Here is a 21,731-nt window from a genome sequence, read left to right as displayed (position 1 = left end):
TCTATTAGTGATCAGTATACCACACCTTCAGGGAAGGAGAATTTAAGTGAGAGAATACCATTGTGTCTGGGATCCCCTTCTTAAACATAAAATTAATTAGTATATCTATTTGTTAACTATACTCAAAGTTGTTTTTTAAGACAAATTAGAAGTCTCTTCTTTTTTCCCTAAAATTAAACATATTTGAAAGGAATTCTTTCCAAAGTCAGATATTAAATAACATCTCAGATAGATTTACTTATTAAATAAAATGGCTTGTGTCATTTTGTGATAAGGGAATGTATCTTCACTAGGAGAAAATTATGTAATAATTACTAATAATATTTATTAAACACAAATACAGCATCTTGATTTTAGCCTTATTTCAATATTCTAAGAAGCATTTATACAATAACTATATTTTAGAACTGAATCAGTACAATTTTAGAGAAAGTAAATTGTAGTAGTTCACAATTTTGTAACATAGAACTGTTATATTTCACAAGGTTATTTTGAAATTGTTTCAAAGGGTCTTTTATAAGTGTATAAATTTATATAATTTGGCTCTTTACTATTCTATGGTAGAACTGGAAGAGAACTTAAAAATAATATATGTATGTAGTTCACTGCCCTTTTTTTATAGACAAGGAAATCCTAAAAGGTGAACTTAATTAATTTATCCATTAAAAGTGAATTGATTAAAAAAAAAGTGAATTGATTAATTAATTGATGACAGTTACACAATTACTAGTTATAATTGTTAATACAATTAATTATTGTTAGTATAATTAATTATAATTACAATTAAGTAACTTAATTATTGATACAACAGTCTGTACTGCACAGTGCAGTATTCTCTCTCTAATAGGAAGTAAAAACTATTACTGAAAATAAATATGTAATAAAATAGAGAATGATAAGACTAAATTTATTTACCAAATACTGTTAATTAAAATTTTAGGCACTAAAGTTCATTTAAATAAGTTAGCTTTTCTAAACAAAACTTCATTTTACTAATGAACAATGATTTTCTTAGTAATTGATGAAGATATTGATATTAGGACTTTAGACAAAATTCAAACTTATATAAGACATTTAGATACATAATAAGATTTGAACTACATAAGTATATAGAGAATGGCATGCCTTGATTATTATAAAATATAATGAGTCCAAGTTCCATTTTATCCCAAATGTACTTTTAATACTTATAGATTCTAAGATTACATCATAAAATTCTAGATTTTCATAATGTTAGGGTAGCCAAGTAAAATATGAAATATCAATAAAATTTATGTTTAGTTTTTGATATTTAATCCTATACTCAGGGAGAATCAATATCTAAGTAAATTATTGTTTTAATAATTTTTCTTAAATTGCTAACCTCTGAGAGGTGGATAGTTACACGTAAATAAAAGGACTAGCAAAGAAATATTAGAGACTCAAGTACCGTGATTGTGTCCTAATGAAAAGGAAGGTAACAATACATTAAAATATTTGTTTATTTTCTGTTTTGTGTGTCATGTGTGGTTTTTTAAAATATGTTTTGATAAATGTTTTCTGAAAAATGGAAAAAGCCAACTTTTAGTCATCTTCCTCTGTTTAAAATTAGTAGCGTAGAAACAAAAAATACAAAAGCCTTTTACAAAGTTGCCATATTTGGAAGGCTTAATTTTTATAATTTAAATGTATTTAATCTTTTTAATCTTACAACTTGGGGTCACATATATTTGTATACATATGTAATATGTTATATATATATACACACAGAAACTTAACATATACACATGTACACATCCAGTAAATTTTATCTTCAGATTTAAAGTTACATATCTAGTCTAATGTCTATTTTTATTACTTGTCTAACATTACCAGTCTTTGCATTTTTAATTTTTTATTTGATTGGAAAAATGATTAAGTAACTGTTTCAAAAATAAGGTTAGGGATATGGATTAAGATAGAGAATGAAGCAACAGAGGGTGAGACCATGAGATGGAAAGAGAAAGTGTAAGTTTTAATAAGCCAAATAAATTCAATTAAAATCTTATAAACAGTAGACAGCTAGTCCTAGAACTGTGTTGCTAATGCGTGTATAGCAAAATACTAGGTTAGACTGTACTATGAAACAAATCTATTAATTATTCACAATAAAATTCCCACAATGCAATTTAATTAGGGATGACAACCAGCTACTAGGTTCTGAATATGTACGTGTGTACACATGTCAGTATATTTGTGCAGGCTCATGCTCACAAGAGGATGAGATGATTGGATGGCATCACTGACTCAATAGACATGAGTTTGAGTAAACTTGCGTGCTGCAGTCCATGGAGTCGCAAAGAGTCAGACACAGCTGAGCAACTCAACTCAACTGAACTGAACTGATGCTCACAAGCTGGGGGTGATAAGTAAAATGTATGTGTTGGGCTTAAAACAGCCAGTTTTCTCTTAGCAGAAAAACTATCTGGGACAAAGTAATCCAAAGGGCAAAATTAGGAGCATCTGTCTTCAGATGTGAAAGATCTGCATCTTGAGGCAAACCAGAAGTACTTGCAAAGCGGTTGGAAAGGGAGGGCTGAAGAGTCTGAAGTCAGTGCAGATGAGAGGGGTGCGCAGTAAGGGGACCAAGAGCTTGGGAGCTTGGACACCCCAGGGGTGAAGAGAGGCCCAGAGGCACCATATGCTTTGAGGAGACCAGAATAATAATGTTGCTAAGAGCCTGCATCTTTAAAGACAATCTCTTCAGGCAGGAGAGAACTGTAAAGGAGTTACTTGTGAAAATAAACAGTACTGAAAAGGATTTTTTTTCCTACGCTACACCTTGTCCTTTTTCTTCCCCAGACACTTGGGTAGAATTCAAAACAGCTTCTGAAAGGTGGTGTGCAATTTATATTATATGCAACAGAGTTTTCAAGTAATTCCATTTATTTGCCCAACGTAGAAATGGTCACAAGGAAAGTTACGTGAATAATGAGATGGCATGAGAAAAACAGGTCATCAGCAGCCTGAATTCTTTGATATGGGAAAAGTTTTTTCAACTATAAAGTAAAAATCTTGGTAATGTTGATTGGCGTACCAGGCAAATACTGTTTTCACTAAAGGATACCCACATATTAATATAATTGTACTCATTGGTGGAAGTAGCAGTTGTAACTTGTCTTTATTCCTTCAAGAATGCATGTCTCTTACTGCTAAGCAGATAACATCATACATTGGACAACAAATATTTCTCCTTTTCAAAATCCCCATTATAATGATGCTCTACAGAATAGTGGAGTGGCTATGGAGTTTTTAAACAGATCTTACGTTTTTGCTAATGGATAAATTTTTTACCCTGATGCTGGGAAAGATTGAGGGCAGGAGGAGAAGGAGACGACAGAGGATAAGATGGTTAGATGGCATCACCAACTCAACGGATATGAGCCTGAGTAAACTCTGGGAGTTGGTGATGGACAGGGAGGCCTGGCGTGCTGCAGGCCGTGGGGTCGCAGAGAGTCGGACACGACTCAGCAACTGAACTGAACTGAACATTTTTCTAAGGAAGTCTGATAAGAGACAAATTACAGCAGAAAGAATGAAAAAATGTCCTGACTTTTCACTCCTGGGCTCATGGGAACTCCTTGTCTTATCCCTGATGGATTAAGAACATTCTCCTAACCACTTAATTCGGGAAGTAGTTTCATTTTTAGTAATGTGGAAGTTAGACCCAGCAGTAGAAATGGAAAATAGTACTCATATCTATCTTAGAACAGAGAACTAGACAAGTGATCCAGTCTGAAGCTTATGTTTGGTTACTTTTTATCCTGCCCATTTTACTCTAGCCTGAAATTACACTCTATTTGGAGCAGTATGATGTTTTGAACACCCCGGTAGAGTACCTTATAAATATTTATTACTGCTTTCAGAGAGCAGTGAGCTGAAGTCATCTCCATCAACGGGGTAAAAACGATTTAAAATGCCAACAGCTTTGCTGCTAAAAGTTACTTGACTTTTTTGCCTGGTTTACTTGTGTTTATAAAACAAGCTTAAATACGCCAGTGCCAGATAGTATGGAGGATTTGGAACTCCAAAGAAAAGATGCCCCAACAATGTGCAAACTCGAATCTCAGGAGCCGTGTCGGTCCAGACCATGCTCTGCTCTGCATTGTCATAGTGAGGGCTTCAGTGGGAATCTCGCCAGGAGTGGGAAGCCAGTCGAAACACTGTGTGTTCTGGGATAACAAGAGAAAATACAGACCTGTGTAGAGGTATCTAATTATTATTATTTTTGAAAAATACTCTTATGTTGTACAAATTACCAGGTTTGTCATACTGACATTTTCCTTTCTTTTTCCAGCCGTTTTATACATCCGTATGAGTAATACACCTATTTGTCATTCTATTAGGATGATATATTCATCACATAAATGCTTTGTTTTGTTTGGGGGCTTCCCTCTTGGCTCGGCTGGTAAAGAACCCACCTGCAATGTGGGAGACCTGGGTTCGATCCCTGGGTTAGGAAGATCCCCTGGAGAAGGGAAAGGCTACCCACTCCAGTATTCTGGCCTAGAGAAGTCCATGGACTGTCGGACACGACTGAGCAACTTTCACTTCACTTAACACCATTAAAAGGGCACATAAGTCTCTTTGTTCAGTATATCTAACTCCAATATTAATAAATTATAAGTTCAATTTAAATCTAGTTTTCTGGACTTTGTAAAGGTTATTTTTTCCTGTTCTAATATATTTCTAAGAATTACTATGGATCCCTTTTTTTAAAAAGCTTCTAAGAAAACAACTCTAATTAGCTTCTCTCCTAATACTAATAATGTTTACATAGGCTTTACATATAGAATATTAACAATTATTTCATTTTATCCTTAACCCTATCAAATGAATATTAATATCATTATCCCCATTTTACATTTGCCTTAGAGGCATTAAATTTCTCATTCATAGTTAATCAATAGGAGAGCCCACGTTTGAATTCAAGTATTTCACTCTACCAGAGCTATCTTACAAAATTTTTCCACTTCCCAGAGCTATCTTACAAAATTTTCTTAATAATGCTGCCTTCACAAAAGTTCATCCAGTCTTGATTTCGTCCTTCAGTCCTTCAAAGTTTAGTTATTTTTCAGGTTGGGCCTTCTACTCATGTTACTCTGCATATTTCTGCAAGGTCTTCACCACTTAGTATCCAGATTTCTGTCTCCAGCTGTCTGTCAGACATACCTACTTGGATGTCTCAGAGCCTCCTAAATATTACATGTTTTAAAATTATATTTTCTAAAAAAATTAAAAATAAATTAAAAAATAATAATAAAATTATCTTTTCTCTCAAGCATGTCCCTGCTTCTATGTCTTGCAATGACTCAACATGGAAATTTAGGTATTGTTATCCTTAATTTGCCTACTTTATCCCTCACCCTGCCCTTTCCTACAGCAAACACTCTCCAAACCCTATCCTTTTTACTTCTCCCACTACTTCAGGTTTTATTCCCAATCCATTCTTCACATTACAGTCAAAGGAGATATTGATAAGGGGCAATCTTTTCTAGTCTTTCCCTCACTTGAAGTTCTTGAAAAGATACCCTGCTGGACAAAGAATAAAGTCCTATTTTCTTAGCATAACAATTAATCTCTGCAATTTAAATTTTCATCACTTCCCTTTCTTCCAACCCCTCATATACCATAATTCATGTTCTTACGAAAGCCACAAGACACATCTTCTAAATTTTTATTTGACATTAATAACATTCATTAAGGATCACCTGAATAATTATGATCAATGTCATATAACACTAGCTTAAATAGAAATATTTCATTTATTTAAAAATTCTAAACTGTTTTTTCATTGATATAAGATTTCAGAAATTCTAAATCAAGGTCTATCTATTATTTATCCTAGTTTTACAGATGAGTGCAGTGAGTCCAGGAGAAATCAGATACTTCCCTGAGGTCAACACAGGTTATGAAAACAGGACTCAAATTTAAATAATATTAATCAACGTCTACAACCTCCACCATACCATACACCATACTGCTTCGCTTCTGAATCTACCACATGAAGATAAATAAATCACCATCCAAGAGCCCAGCTAGAGCATTTAAGTTTCCTTTTTTGTTTGGGTTTCTTCCACTCCATCTGGACCACATGAACATCACAGCTGTGTTTCTTATATGTCCCATCCAAGATCCTAAGCCACAAAGGCGTGCAGTGCAGCATTGTTTATGAAAAGCATATCTGAAAATAAACAGACTATTAGGAATGGTTAAGACAGATAATAATAGAATGATTAAAGGATGGTAGATCATTCCTGACACTGCATAAGATTAACATGCTAATCAGATTTTGGATTTAGACAACCCAGATAAATCCCAAGTAGAACAAGACAAGGTACTCAAATCTTTACTTCATTTTCTTGCCTTTCAAAACACACATTTGCATTTTATCCATGTCTCCTTTAGAGCTGAGGAACTTATGAAGGCTTTACCCAGGTGAGCTGATTATATGTTCCTTTTAGTTTTTTCTTTTTCTTCTTTTTTATGCCATTTTGAATGAACTATACCCTATTTTAATTCTTGCTGTCCTAAATTAGTTGTTTAGCAAAAGGAAAATTGTTTGAGTGTTATATATGAAGATAATTTAACAATGTATTTCTTTCCAGCCACAAAAAAATCCAACAGCTGTTCTTAACCTGCTTTGTTACAAAATAGGATGGATATATCCCAGCCACCCCCCCAAAAAAAATTCTGAATAGTCAATTTGTTTAGGCTTCTTGTATTTATGCAAAGAAAGATATCATATGTACATGTGAATAGCCACCATCTATATCCTAATTTGGTTATTTGAAATAAATTGTACATTTGGAAAGCAAGGAAAATTTAATTGAGAAGCTAGGCTGCCCAACATAGTTGAAATTCTTTCTGGGTTCAGTGAGGGTCAGTTTAATTTCAAAGCAGCAGTCCTTGTTTTGAATTCCTATATTCTGCTTTGTTTCGTTTGCAGCATTAAATTTACTAATCACCAAACTTGATTTCCTCATCCAGTTTGGTTATAAGAATTTTTCCTGATTAATTTTATACTCAGTTTTTTCTATTGTGTAAATGTTTACATTCAATTGCTTTGAAAAATATTAATTACCTAAAACATTGTAATCTGATCTCTAGAAAGGAGAAATTAAGAATTAAACATTTTTTTCTATAATAACAATTGCATCTACTCTGAGATTTAGACCAATTTCATAGGCAAAATATTCTGACTGATACCTTTTGTGTAAATAATACCAAATCAAACTTGGCAAAATAATGTTTTTGCAACCTCAGTTTCAATTTTCATTAAATAGTATGTCCCAAGATTCTGATGGCAATGTATATTTACAATCAAAAAATTCCTCTCTGGAACAAGGATTCAGTCAGTCCCAGTCCTTCTTACCTCCTTACTTTCACTCAGAATTTAAGTATTAGATAGGTTTTCATCTCTTTCTCTTCTCCCAGAATTTTAACATTAGTTCTTTTATTCTAGTGTCAAATTACCATAATGTTGACTGAGTATCCTAAAATTATTTATTTGGAAAGTAAACTGAAAAATAAATCTCTATTGTCTACTTTTTTAGAAAGATATTCTATTCCCTCAGTTGCTAGCAATTCATTTTTTTCTTAAATTTTATGTGAAGTCATTTAACTTTTCAAAGAAATCTGTAGTAACCATGTGATAATTATAGAATGTTCATAAAATAATCTCAGCATCTTGTCTTCAGGGGGAAAACCATCCAATGACCAAGTTTTCAAATAAGTTTCTGAAATGACACTCAGAATTTTAACTGGGATGGATCAAATTCTCAATTGTCTCATCACCTATAATGCCTCTTTCACAAGACTGTTCCTGATTGTTTTTGCGAAAAGCAGAATAACAATTCTGAATGTGATCTGAATTGTGAAGATAAAAACTCAGTACACAAAATGCACTGATATGTTACTCTTATCTGGAGACCTCAGTGAATTTGAGAGATGGGATAGAATGTTAGCACTGATTACCTGCCCAAATACAAACTCAATCATAAAGTGATCAAATTAACATGGCAGACTAATTCTAAACATAATTTCTCATTCCTTCGTCATTGGCCAGACTGCAGTTTATACACTTTCTAATAACAGAGGGCAAAACTACAGCTTAGTAGATCAAACTATGTAAAAGGAATGAAAGCAGAACTATCAAGCATAGACATTTTAAAATAAATGCCATTTTACTGCTTTCAAAAACATGCATTAGTTTGGATTAAGCTACAGAAAAGTATTTACTTTAGTGAATAAATAAAGTGATCATAGAAATGTTTCAAAATGTTGATTCTAAGATTAGTGGAGAAGGCATATCCTTTAAACATTTTGAATAATGCCTCTATGAAGTTCTTACATCTTGTAAAGTAATATTCTTATCAAATTATTTTTTCAGAGGTGACACAAGTAATTTCAAGGTAATTCAGGTTATCCTGAATTATAAATCCTAAGCTAGCAATGAGGTTTAACATTGCCCAAAGTACCCTAAATATTATTAGAATAAAAAGTTGGCTATTAATAAGTAGCTGATGATAACATTTCCAATGAAACATTTGAAAGAACATTGCTCATTAACGTCTTCTGAGTGACTTGAAGAAGTACAGTTAACCTGCAGCCATTTTTAACTTACATGTTTACTTGAAATTACTATTACTCTTCAGAATTTAACAGTGTGATTTTATGTGTTTTCATTGAGTCTAGGCTGGAAAGGAGTGATATTATACATTTTCTACTTTGAGCAATCAAAAACTCTCTAGTATCATAGACTAGATGAGATTTGTCCCGGGGGAGTAAGACATGACCTCAGTGAATCACAGGAATTTTACGTTTGGGGGGAACTACACACTGAGCTTTCTGTATGGAGATCAAGATACAGAGTATTCAAACACTACTCCAAACAGAGAGGTGAGCCTGAATGCTTCAAAATTAAGAGGGTGTCTCTTAAACCCATCAGGAGTTGGTAATTCAGTGATTATTAAGCCTTCAGAGAAGCATAGCTCTTCTAGAACATAGTTATTGAAGTAGTGTAGCTCTACTTCAGTAAGTGAAAAAGGAGACAGCATTCCTCTTTAGAAAACTCAAACGCATTCCTCATTTAATTAATAGGTAAGGGAAGGTCGTCCACAGAAAAAAGTAGTCCCTGAGATTTATTCAGTTTATATTAGGTGCCTGTTCTTTTGCTGACTTTCACATATGTGCTTTATTTTTCCTTTTTCTTCATCTTAATGGAAACACAACTGTTTAGTAAACTTTTTATTATTTGAAATATGTAAGTGTTGAAACTGTCATCTCTTCTCTAGTTTGCAGACAGTATAATCGGCCAAAGAGAAATATTAAGTGTCACATAAGACTGAATACATGAAATGGGTCCCTTAAGATAGATTCTATGCTGGCCAAGGCCAGAGTAGGGGAAAACCACAGTTACAGATTTCTTAGATCTAGCAACTGAAAAATATTTTAGAGTAGGTAGGGCTCTAATTCTAATTGAATAGGGCGATTCCTCCTTGTGCAGTGGTATTTAATCCATGCATCATTCTGCATGTGGGATTAGGTAAGCATACTCTTACAGTCATTCCAAAGCCAAAGAAGATCTGAGGCAGAGCAAACTACACCTCCAAGGATGTCTAGTCTAGTGTCGCCATGATGAGGGCACACAGATGTGCCTGCACCTTCTAAAGTAAGAAACGCACACCGCTGGTGACACGCAAAATGGCTTCCGGGGATGCAAGATGAAACCATTTTCTTTTCATCAGTTATTTGTTCTGTTTTAATACGTATTAGCTACAACCCAGAATGTCACATGTCTTGTTATCTAACATGAAGCTAAAGTTCAAAATTTAGTGAATCAAAAATCACTAAGCAAACAAACAGCACGGCTATTTTACAGCAACGGTAAAACTCCTAAAGGCGGTACACAAATCACTGGCAGGAAACAGGAAAGCAAGTGGTACTCATTCCTGCATCCAATATGATTGATTAACTGTGAGATTTTTCCCACACGTGTGGAATAGGAGCACACTAAGGAAGATAAGAGTCGCCGCTCTTGTGGATCCTACATTCTGTCTCACTTCTCTAAGTGGAACCTGGGGAGACTGGGGTAATCTAAGGCTGTCTACACTGGGGTGTTTTATCGACTTTTATTGGATCCCAAAGTAAATTTCCTCTGAAGCTCTGGTGGCTCCAGTCAGGTTAGCTACGGAGCGGCCTGGTGTCTGATTGACTGAACCCCAGGGAGACAGTCTCACTCGTGGCGCTTCAGGAAGAAACATTCCCCAGCAGTCCTGAGCCTCTGAGGAGGATGAGCTTCCAGTACACGTTGCAAACAGGAAGGTCAAGGCCTTGGCACCTCATTGCCCTGCCGGGTGCCCTCCGTGTGAACACTTCCCATAATCCCCCCGTCCTTGCCCATCACGTCAGCTCTTACAGGCAAAGTCAAGCCCAAGGGATAGAAACCTTCGACTCTGAAAAACCACATGTGGGCACCGGGGAGACAAACAATTAAAAACACAACTTGACATCTTACTCTGTAGCCCTGGCCTACTAAGCTGACTTGCTAGATTTTTATCACGAGGTACCTTTAGCACAGGATGAAAGAACCATCTTGGGGCTGTAACACCTAGGATAGATCTAGGATGCAGTGTGAGGCAGAGCCTCTTTATGCTGGGCTGAGAAAAACTAAAAAGTGAGCTCTTCCTAGAAGCTTGCAGATATAGAAACAAAGAAAAAGCATCTGTGCTTAAACCAAAATTTAAAACATTCAAAATTAAGCCTTAGTGTGTACTACTTGGGAAAGGAGGAAAATGAGGTGGAATGAAATGCAACTCTATTCATTGCAGGTTTCCTCAGGACTGTTCTAGTCTAAAATCTTAAGGCTGTTAAAGATTTTCTGAATGAGACTCCGTTCCATCTGATTGCATCAGGTTCAGTGGGGTTTCTGAATCAGAACCGCTTGGTATGTTTGTGAGGTTGAGAGGGTGGGTAAGTGCTCATTAAAAATGCATATTTCTAGGCCCCACCTCAGAATCCAAATCACTTAAGAGGCCCCCAAATTGACATTTTTTGCAAGTTACTCTGTATTTCTTAAACCCTCTTAAGTTTGAGAATTCTTGTGTTAAACCACAAATTCCCTGAAGTTTAGAATATGTTTACATTTTCGTATTAAGGCCCACTCAGAACCTTGAGCCCATAGCACAAAGGGATTCTTCAGTCTGCCTCTGCAGGAAGCACACTGGGTTTTCCTAATTATGATCCATCTCCTTTTACCAGAATCATTCTATAAGGAAGTGAGAGAGGAAAGAGTTCCTAGACCATGTCAGGAGGAGCCTCCACATTTAACACCATAGATCAATAAAAATCTTTCAAAAATCTTAAGGTAAAAAAAACAGCTCTTCACTTTTCAGAGTATTGCCATGGTGAAAAAGAAGAGAAAGAGCATCTCCACACTGCGCCTCCTTGAGCAATCCATTGCACTTCTCTATTTCCTCTGATGAAAAATGAGGATGTTGAGTAGATGATTTCACACCGATCTGTCCTCAAAGGCTAGACACTTTTGAAAATGTAGGGATTTTCATTTTTAGTTCATTCTTCCCTTCCTGTACTGGTATTACTTAATATAGCAAACCTTATTAAATTTTCTTTCGGTTTACTAATACAAATTTTTCTTTACCCAACTTTTAAAACATTAATAATAATAATAACAATAAGTCTCACACTCGACAATGCTCTTTCCTATCTGCATTTCGTTTCTGCCGAAATTCTGATTTAACTTCTATAGAGTGAGCTTGCTGCCCTCCAAGGGTTACCCTCATCCACTAAAGTTACGTTTGAGCAACTATGGGTCAAGTAGGGTGATGACATTTCAACAAAGCTTATTTTTAAAAATAATTATTTTAGTATTGAAATTGTTTGTATCTATTCTTCTGAACTGAAGACCTTAACTGATTTATGCTCCAGTGATCACCAAGAGTCTGTTTTATAGATAGCCATCATACTCCCTATAAACTTTAACAACCTACTCAAAATATGGTACTTAGGGCAAGGAAAAGTTTGTTTCATTGGATGTGAGATTTGAAAGTTTTTATTTAAAACCATTCACCTAATAGATTCTAATATTTTATTCATATGAATGTATATAAATATAAGTATAAATAGGGGCTTCCCAGGTGGCTCAGTGGTAAAGAATCTGTCTGCAATGCAGGAGACGTAAGAGACACGGGTTTGATCCCTGGATGGGACGATCCCCTGGAGGAAGACATGGCAAACCACTCCAGTATTCTTGCCTGGAGGATCCCATGGAGAAGAACCAGGCAGGTTACTGTCCGTGGGGTCTCAGAGTCAGACATGACTGAGCGAGTGAACAACAATAAACCTGTTTAGTTTCACGATACTAGGAAACTTATCGGAGAAGGCAACGGCCCCCCACTCCAGTGCTCTCGCCTGGAAAATCCCATGGACGGAGGAGCCTGGTGGGCTGCAGTCCATGAGGTCGCTAAGAGTCGGGCACCACTGAGCGACTTCACTTTGACTTTTCACTTTCACGCATTGGAGAAGGAAATGGCAACCCACTCCAGTGTCTTGCCTGGAGAAACCCAGGGATGGCGGAGCCTGGTGGGCTGCTGTCTATGGGGTCGCACAGAGTTGGACATGACTGAAGTGACTTAGCAGCAGCAGCAGTAGCAGCAGGAAACTTATAGTAGTTATTAAGAATTACTGCCCAGCAACCAAGTGAGTAAAATTTCATTCTTTCAGGTCCATAGAAATGAGGGCAAGTCTCAACTGATACATGGGCTGAAACAGATGTTTTCCAGTATAACCCTTCTTATGCTCATACATAATTTTTAGACTTTTAAGGACAAAAGAATACAGTTTAAATTCTAGGCCATTCAAAAATCAGGAATGAGAGTAGCAGATAACATTGCATACTTTAAATATATTTTCAAAAGTAAACGGAAATTTTAGAATTTTCTTTAAATATTTTAACTTGAATTTTTCATAATTTGGTTTACCTATATAAATTTCCTTAAAACATTTGTGAAAATCAAGAAAATGAAGTTATAAGAAATGCACTAATATTTCTTGCAAATTCTACCAGAAACTAGAGCCAATAGTTATTTTAAAAAGTCCTTGATAGCATGCTACACTGGAAGTTAAGCATTTAACTTTCTGAGATGATTTTATAGAATTTTCAGTTCAGTTCAGTCACTCAGTCATGTCCAACTCTTTGTGCCCCTATGAATCACAGCACGCCAGGCCTCCCTGTCCATCACCATCTCCCAGAGTTCACTCAAACTCACGTCCATTGAGTCGGTGATGCCATCCAGCCATCTCATCATCGGTCGTCCGCTTTTCCTCCTGCCCCCAATCCCTCCCAGCATCAGAGACTTTTCCAATGAGTCACCTCTTCACATGAGATGGCTGAAGTACTGGAGTTTCAGCTTTAGCATCATTCCTTCCAAAGAACACCCAGGGTTGATCTCCTTTAGAATGGACTAGTTCAATCTCCTTGCAGTCCAAGGGACTCTCAAGAGTCTTCTCCAACACCACAGTTCAAAGGCATCAATTCTTTGGTGCTCAGCCTTCACAGTCCAACTCTCACATCCATACATGACCACTGGAAAAACTATAGCCTTGACTAGATGGACCTTTGTTGGCAAAGTAATGTCTCTGCTTTTCAATATGCTATCTAGGTTGGTCATAACTTTTCTTCCAAGGAGTAAGCATCTTTTAATTTCATGGCTGCAATTTTAATAGCTATCATTTTGTACCTTTTAATGAATCTTTCTCTTCTTATTGCCAGCAGAACATACCCTGTGAATGTTACAAGGAAAACACTTCAGCTTCAACAATACAATAGAGAATTTTTAAGTAATTTTTCAAAACAGTGATACCAGTAAAATTTTCTAACAATACCTTTTAAAAAATCTTTGCCATCCAACAATATTCTGAAAGTAATGGTGTCACTTTGTAATTCTGCAGTAGAAAGATATTGTTCATATTTCCTGTTTACATTTTTCCTCATTATTCTCTGAATTATAATGAGTCAAAGCCCCGTTTAAAAAAAAATCTATAAAATCCAATGTAAAGGTCTAAAATATGATAGGTTTTGACTGATATATAATAGTAATCATGGTAATTTTCCTGAGCTTTATTGCCAATTCTACATAAAATAAATAAACATTTATGAAAAATATAAGTCCAGGAAATCTGCAGTGGAATGGATACTATAATGTAAATCCTAAAGTCTAATGGTGATATACTTTATTTGTGGATAAAATTATAGCTAATGCATTTGTGTAAAAAAAGACAGTAAAGTGCCTAGAATTTTTGAAAGTGAAATGAGAGACTATTAGAGTGTATTAAACAGGGGAAATGACATGATTTAACTTGTATATTTTAAAAATCTGGCTGCTATGTAAATTCAAAGAACATAAATATAGAAGGACAAAAATCAATTAGAAAGCCATTGCAGTTGTCCAGATTTTTTTAAATATATTTATATATAATTAATAATGTATATATTTACTTTAAATCTTGAATATATTTATATACATACATATGTATGTGAGTAATATTAATAATAACTTTATTAACTATCAACAAATTAATGCAGAGTAAAGGGGAAGAATACAGTTGGCAAAACAAGAGGTGACATTATTTTTTTTTTAATATTTATTTATTCGGCTGCGCCCGGTCTTCGTCTTGGCATGTGGGATCTAGTTTGCTGACCAGGGATTGAACCCATGCCCCCTGCACTGAGAGCACTGAAGTCTTAGCCACTAGACCACCAGAGAGGCCCAAGGGGGCATGTTATTAAAAACATAATTATATACAGGGACTAATTAGAAACTGTCCATCTAGTTCATTTCTTCTTGTACTTTTCTTAGGTACTCACTACACTATGCTAGGCTGACACACTCAACAGGTTTTTCAATTCCCTGAAATAAAATTGAGCTCTTTCAGAACTAAAATGCAAACTGATGATAAAATTTGCTCTGTATGCTCAGAAATAATTCCAGGGCATCTATACCAAGTGTTGCTCAAACAATTGCCTAATTCCTAATAGCCTGGGTTCTAGTCCTGAGTGATGCAGAAAGCAAGGGCTCTCTGGGTATGTCTTTCTCCTATAAAATTAGAACTTAATAAGATAATCTTGAAAACTTCTAAATATTTCTAGCTCTAAGAGAGTTTATGGTTTGATCAGCTCGATCCAATGGACTGTCTCCCAATGTCAAGCATTGTGTGTGTGTATGTGTGCTTAGCTGTGACCCCACTGACTGTAGCCCATCAGGCTCTTTTGTCCTTGGGATTTCCCAGGCAAGAATACTGGAGTGGGTTGCCATTTCCTCCTCCAGGGGATCTTCCCGACCTAGGGATTGAACCCAGGTCTCCTGCACTGCAGGCAGATTCTTTGCCATCTGAGCCACTAGGAAAGCCCAACGTCAGGCCTTGCTCAACTTTAAGTATGTGTGCATTCTAATAGTCCTGTGTATATACTCTAATACAAGGTTAAGGATAATAAATGCCATCTACTGGAAACATTCATAATGTATTTTCAGTTGTGTTTCTCCACGATAACTCTGCAAGGTGAAATGTATTGTCATTTTCTCCTTTGGAGACCAGCCTCACAGAGATTACGTGGCCTGCCAAGTAAACAGCAGAGGCAAGACACACCCCAAATCTTCCCCTGAACAAAGTGCAACAGGCTACATTTTACTGTTCAAACTAAATGGCATCATACAGAAATAATCAATAACCTAGTCAAGTGCTTTTGAAGCTTTTTTTTTTTTAATTAGAAAATCCAATATGTGTCAGACAGGGGTTAAGAAAAAAAAGATTTTAATTATGTGTTTGTAATCCTCTCCCCAACCCTACCCCATATTGGCCTGCTAAGAAGAAAGGATTATTACTTGCTTACTCAGCCATAGAAACTTAATTGTGTCTATTGGGGAGGGAATATAAAGGCTAATTAGCAGATACGAAATGAGTGTCAATTGCTCTATATAAGAAAGGTAGCCTAAGGAAAAGGAATTTTCATAAAGTTATGAGACTGAGAATTTATGGAAGAAAAGGGATTTGAAATCAACACATTACTATGATGGGATTTTGAGGACAGAAATGGGTTAAGAAGAATTTAAATAAGTTTTTTGCCAAAACTGGCCACAAAGCAGCCATATTTTATTTGGCAAAACAGATAAAAGATGAGCTTCTCTGCTGAGATGTCCAAAGGCACAGGCGGCCCAAATACACTCAAAACAAACTGCTTCATGGGAAGCTATTTTTCTTTGTATCTGTGCAGACAGTTAAATCCTCTGAAAGTGAAGCAATTGAATCGGGTTTAGTTCTAAGCACAGGCAGGTTTTTCCCTGGTTAGTTAGTAGGCTGCCTTCTCCCTAGATATCTCCCCAATACTTTCTATTAGTTAAGACATCAGCAGGGAAAATAATCTTTTATCTCATAATAAAGGCAAAGAATTTAATCTTTCACAAATAGTAGATTCTTCTATAAAGAATACATGTTGTATACTAAAACAAAATTTTATATATAGTATATATGATAATGTAATGAAAGCAAAGCACCTCTCTACTCTACCCCCACAATCCACTCCAGTACTATTGCCTGGAAAATTCCATGGACAGAGGAGCTTGGTAGGCTACAGTCCATGGGGTCACAAAGAGTTGGACACGACTGAGCGACTTCACTTTCACTTTCACTCTACCCCCACTTAATATAGCAGAGCTAGAAATTTGCTGATATTGAATTAGGCCAAAAGGATTAGGTATTTCTATTAGGTTAGGAAAAAATTGGAATATCAGTTCAGTTCAGTTCAGTGGCTCAGTTGTGTCCAACTCTGCAACCCCATGGACTGCTGCTTGCCAGGCCTCCCTGTCCATCACCAACTCCCAAGAGTTTACTCAGACTCATGTCCATTGAGTTGGTGATGCTATCAAACCATCTCATCCTCTGTCATCCGCTTCTCCTCCCGCCTTCAATCTTTCCCAGCATCAGGGTTTTTTCCAATGAGTTAGTTCTTTGCGTCAGGTAGCCAAAGTATTAGAGCTTCAGCTTCGACATCAATCCTTCCAATGAATATTCAGGACTGATCTCCTTTAAGATGGATTGGTTGGATCTCCTTGCAGTCCAAGGGAAGCTGACGAGTCTTCTCCAACACCACAGTTCAAAAGCATCAATTCTTCAGCACTCAGCTTTCTTTACAGTCCAACTCTCACATCCATACATGACTACTGGAAAAACCATAGCTTTGACTAGACGGAGCATTGTTGGCAAAATAACTGAAATATAAAAATGATCAAATTAAACAGAATATGACTTTATAACTTGCATCCTAAATGTCTACGCATACGAAAAGAATTTATGTTTAAGTGTTCACATAGTATATAATAACGCACTAAGTAGTTGGGATGGAAATAAACAGGAAAGGAGAATATAATTATGAAAACAAAATGATTCAGAGAAAAACATGACATTATGCTATCAAGTTCACAAATGAATTGAGCTAGTTGGTAATTTTACTAAAACCTAAATTCTAAGTGGAAAATAATTTCAAATTTGATACTTTCAAAGGCCAGTGAAAGCTGAAGACCCTCAGCTCCCTAAAATGAGGAAGAAAAGAAGAAAAGCCTATAAAAAATGGAAACTCTTGAATCTCACAGTATGTAAGTCTAATACATTGGCTTTATAAGTACATAAAAAGTGAACTACCTGGTTTATGTATTTTTATCTTTATCACAGGAATAGCTATGAAAATAGGAAGATAAATGCACATATATATTATAAAATGATTTAGAAATTTGGTCAATTGTTACTATATATACATTTCTGCATTATCAATTATATGAATTACAAGTGATAACAATTCAAATAAAAATATTTACATATTCAAACAAAGGCTATTAAAGCCCCTATTCTTAGACTCTGTTATCAATGCATATCTATGTAACTGTCTCAAACATATCTCCTACTTGCAGAAATTGAAGCATAGACCATTGAAAGCGGCTATAAGCTGTAAAATTATCAAACTGAAAATGGCTATATACTGTTCTTCGCAAGAGAGTGTTATTTTGAGATAAAATTGTAATCTACAATTCTGGAAGGCAGGCTACCAGTCTGTAACCTGCTGTAAATGGGCGTCAGAGAGCCGTGTCTCCGTGTCATTTCTCATACAACTTCCACGTGACAGCTCTCAGACTATAATCAGGCCCACTGAGTACTTGCTATAAGAAAAGCCATTCCCTCAGACTAAAAGAGAGACAGATAGACAAATGGGAATGGTTTGACTCTCCGAGGACTTTCGGTATGTTCGAGAACCTATATGTCCAATTAGAAGTCTGTACACCTCTCCTGAAATTGGAAAGTAATAATTCCTAAATATATGAGTCTTTATTTGATTATGAACCAGCAATTATTTTTCTGCATCCCAAACTTCTATGCCACCACTAACAAAATGTTGGTAGGATATTTTCCTTTATCTGATTGAAGAGAATTTATTTATTTATTCTTCATGTATAAGTATTTATGTAATTTTATTAAAATATTAAAGTATATATAAAATACTGTTTAAAACAATTATAAATACTACTTTTCCTATTTTTATCTTAATTAGCTTAATAAAGATATCCTTGTGGACACCTGGTTCATAGATTTCCATGACATCATTATTTATCTGTTACCCATTCTTTTCTTTCCCCTTTGAAATACTCTCTTTCAGACATTTAAAACATAAGTTGAAATCTTTGTATTTTGCCTGCTGTTTGTTACACAAGATACAATACTTCATGCTCATGTTTGCAAATCTGTCAAGCAAAATATTCTAAAATTATAAAGCAGAGCAGTAAAGGTTACAAGGTGTCAGTTTTGGGGCCAAATACCTGACCATGGCAACTGGCTCATTATCAAGAAGTCTTTTAAATTCATTTGCATAAATTTGCTCTGAAATTTTTATTTCACCCACCTTGGAAGTCTCTGCTTCAGAGTAAAACTTAACTTAGATTCCTACTTCCTAAAACTACCAAGTGATATTTTGCATTCTAAGATAATTGATTTAAAATGACATATTTATTAGAAATGTATGTCTGTGGAAAATACCGTGACATACTAGGAATGAATGGAAAATGCTACTCAAAATACTTACAAAGGATATGCATTGAATTTCATCCTGGAATTTGGAACAGCTGCTTTCTAAAATGGACACAGAAAGCTTTTCTTTTTCTGCTTCTTCTTTAGGTGAACCTCAGGCTGCTGACCAAGCATGCCAAAAAAACATAAAAGATCTTGAAAAAGAAGTCAAAGGAGACACCGCAGGAGCTTTACTTCATCAGGCTGGGGCATTAGGAAAATCTCAGGAAAGTGGAGATGAGCATACATCTGCTTCTACCAGCAGAAGGCAGAAGTCTCCTTTTCTCCCTGAAGATAAGAAACAATCCCCCTCTGAAAGCAAAATAATTAAGGAAAAGGAAAAGGATGAGCCTCCTTCATCCCTTTCTGATCAATCAGACAAAGTCTTATCAGCGGACACGTTCAATGACTGCGAAGAACCATTATCAGAAAAAATTGCACTGCGGAATTTCACAAACACATCAGAGGCCCTTCAACCATCAAAAGGCAAAACCACGACAGACATGAAGTGTGGGGTTGTCCATGTACAAGTAGCAATCAAGAACAGCTGTTTCTGTCAAACAGGAATACAGCTCCCAACGAAAAAGACGTGTTCAAGATGGCACCCGTGTTACTCTGTCAGACACTTTCAGAGATGCTACACTTCTAGAAGCTGCTCTTCAAAGTGCAAGAATCTATCAGTCGAAGAAGGACAACCCAAAGCGTCATCTAAATCTGAAGGAAAAATTGCCAGAACTGAGAGCCCCTCACTGAAAGTTAGCATCGTAGGAAAAGGAATTAAAATCAAATACGTGAGTAAGAAAGAGAATGTATTAATAAATATAACTCGTCTGCCAAAAAGTGGGAAAATAGCAAAAAACAGAAACCTTGCCTCCAGCCACTCAGCTGAAGAAGGGCCCAAGTCTTCTGCACAGTCCGATACTGGGTGCCCTGAGAAGTGGCAGCTGGAAGACAAGTGTCACAGTTCATGTTGCTTGCGCAGCTCTCCCCCAACTGTGTTTGCTCTCCAGAAGGAGGAGAATTTTGATACAGTTGTGGTTTCTCTGTGCTCAAGCCCTGACAGTGAGAAGAGTAAGCCTGACACAGTACCCTCAGTCTCAGATGACTGTGCAGTAGAATCTGCCATCTTTCAGCAAAAGAACTGTGCAATTAGTAAGAGTACCCCCCAAAAGAAATGTGTCTCTGAGGCTGAGACTCTTCTCACAAACATTCTTCCTACTTCACGTGGTACCTTAAAGACCAGGAGCTTAAGCGATACCAACTTGAGTAAAACACCTTTTGAGGACCCTACAGATGTGAACAGAGACAGAAAAATCATCTCAGATAAACCAGAAAAGATCACATCGGACCCAGATACACAGCGCAGCCCAGAAGGAATAAATTATTTGCCAAGTTCCATTACTGACATCTTTCCAGTTCAAGATGGCAAAGGCTCTGACTTTGGTTCGTCTTCTCTGAGCGTGCAGTTTGTGGGAGAAAAGGCATCCAACATTTACTGCAAAGGCAGCAAAATTCCACCTGCAGATTGCTATGAGAACTCAGATTCTTCATCTTTCCCTTCTATTCAAAATGTTCTGAAGTCTTCCACTTCTTTCAGCCCTTCACCCTGGGCCACTGGACACTCAGAACCTAAAGAAACCCCTGGGGATCCCTTTTCCTTTAATCACTGTGCTGAAGTTTTGAAAGACTATGGGCAAGGGCTTATTGATGTGACTGAGAGAGACTTTGAAAACACTTTACATAGTGACTCTTATACAAAAGCACAGCAACCACTGGAAGTGAAGGGGACACCGCATCCACCTCTCAACATCGCATCCTCCGGCAACCTCTCTGCTGGCCAGCCACTCAACAGTAGTAGCTGCATCACCACAGAGTGGGGTCAGACAAGGTCTCAGGCAAGCCATCCAGACACAGCGGTCCCCAGCAAAACAAAAGCACCAGTGATGACATTAATAGCTGATGAGTTAGACCAAAGGTTAATTATTCAAGGTGATAAAGAAGACACTGTTTACTCTAATTATTCCATGGGAATGAAAATTTCTAAAGAGCCTCCCTGCTCTCTGGGAAATGTTGAAAAAGACAAATTCCACATAATTATGCCTGCAGTAAAGAACACATGCTACAGAGATTTTGAAGACCTAGCAAAGAAGAATCATGATGAAGTCTGTTTTCAGACAAATTTTCCAGACAGTGCTGAGTTCAGCTGTGCAATGTGTGCTACAGATAACCTGTTCCTTATTGAGAAAACCCTGACCGATGATGTGGACCAATATGGTAACCAGGATGAACAAAGCTTTGGACTAACCACTTCTAAACAGGAGCCAGCAGGATGCCAACGGACTGCATCAACAAAGCCAGACCCTGAAGAAAATAAAAATGACCCAAAGGAAACTTACAATCACCAAATAGACATCCCGTTCTCCCCTCAGAAGCAGAAAGATCTGAAAGGTACAGTGGGCTATATAGAATCTTTAACTTTCATTGTTTTTACTTGTTTGACCTTTGGGAAGTCTTTTTTTTATTGCTTGGGATTTTTTTCTTTATGGCTGAAGATATATTGAGTATTTTAGAGTTAGATGAATACA

The sequence above is a fragment of the Budorcas taxicolor genome, chromosome 7 (genome assembly GCF_023091745.1).
Source record: "Budorcas taxicolor isolate Tak-1 chromosome 7, Takin1.1, whole genome shotgun sequence".
NCBI classification, from domain to species: domain Eukaryota; kingdom Metazoa; phylum Chordata; class Mammalia; order Artiodactyla; family Bovidae; genus Budorcas; species Budorcas taxicolor.
The sequence above is the reverse complement of the archived record's forward strand: the minus strand, read 5'-3'. Positions refer to the sequence as shown.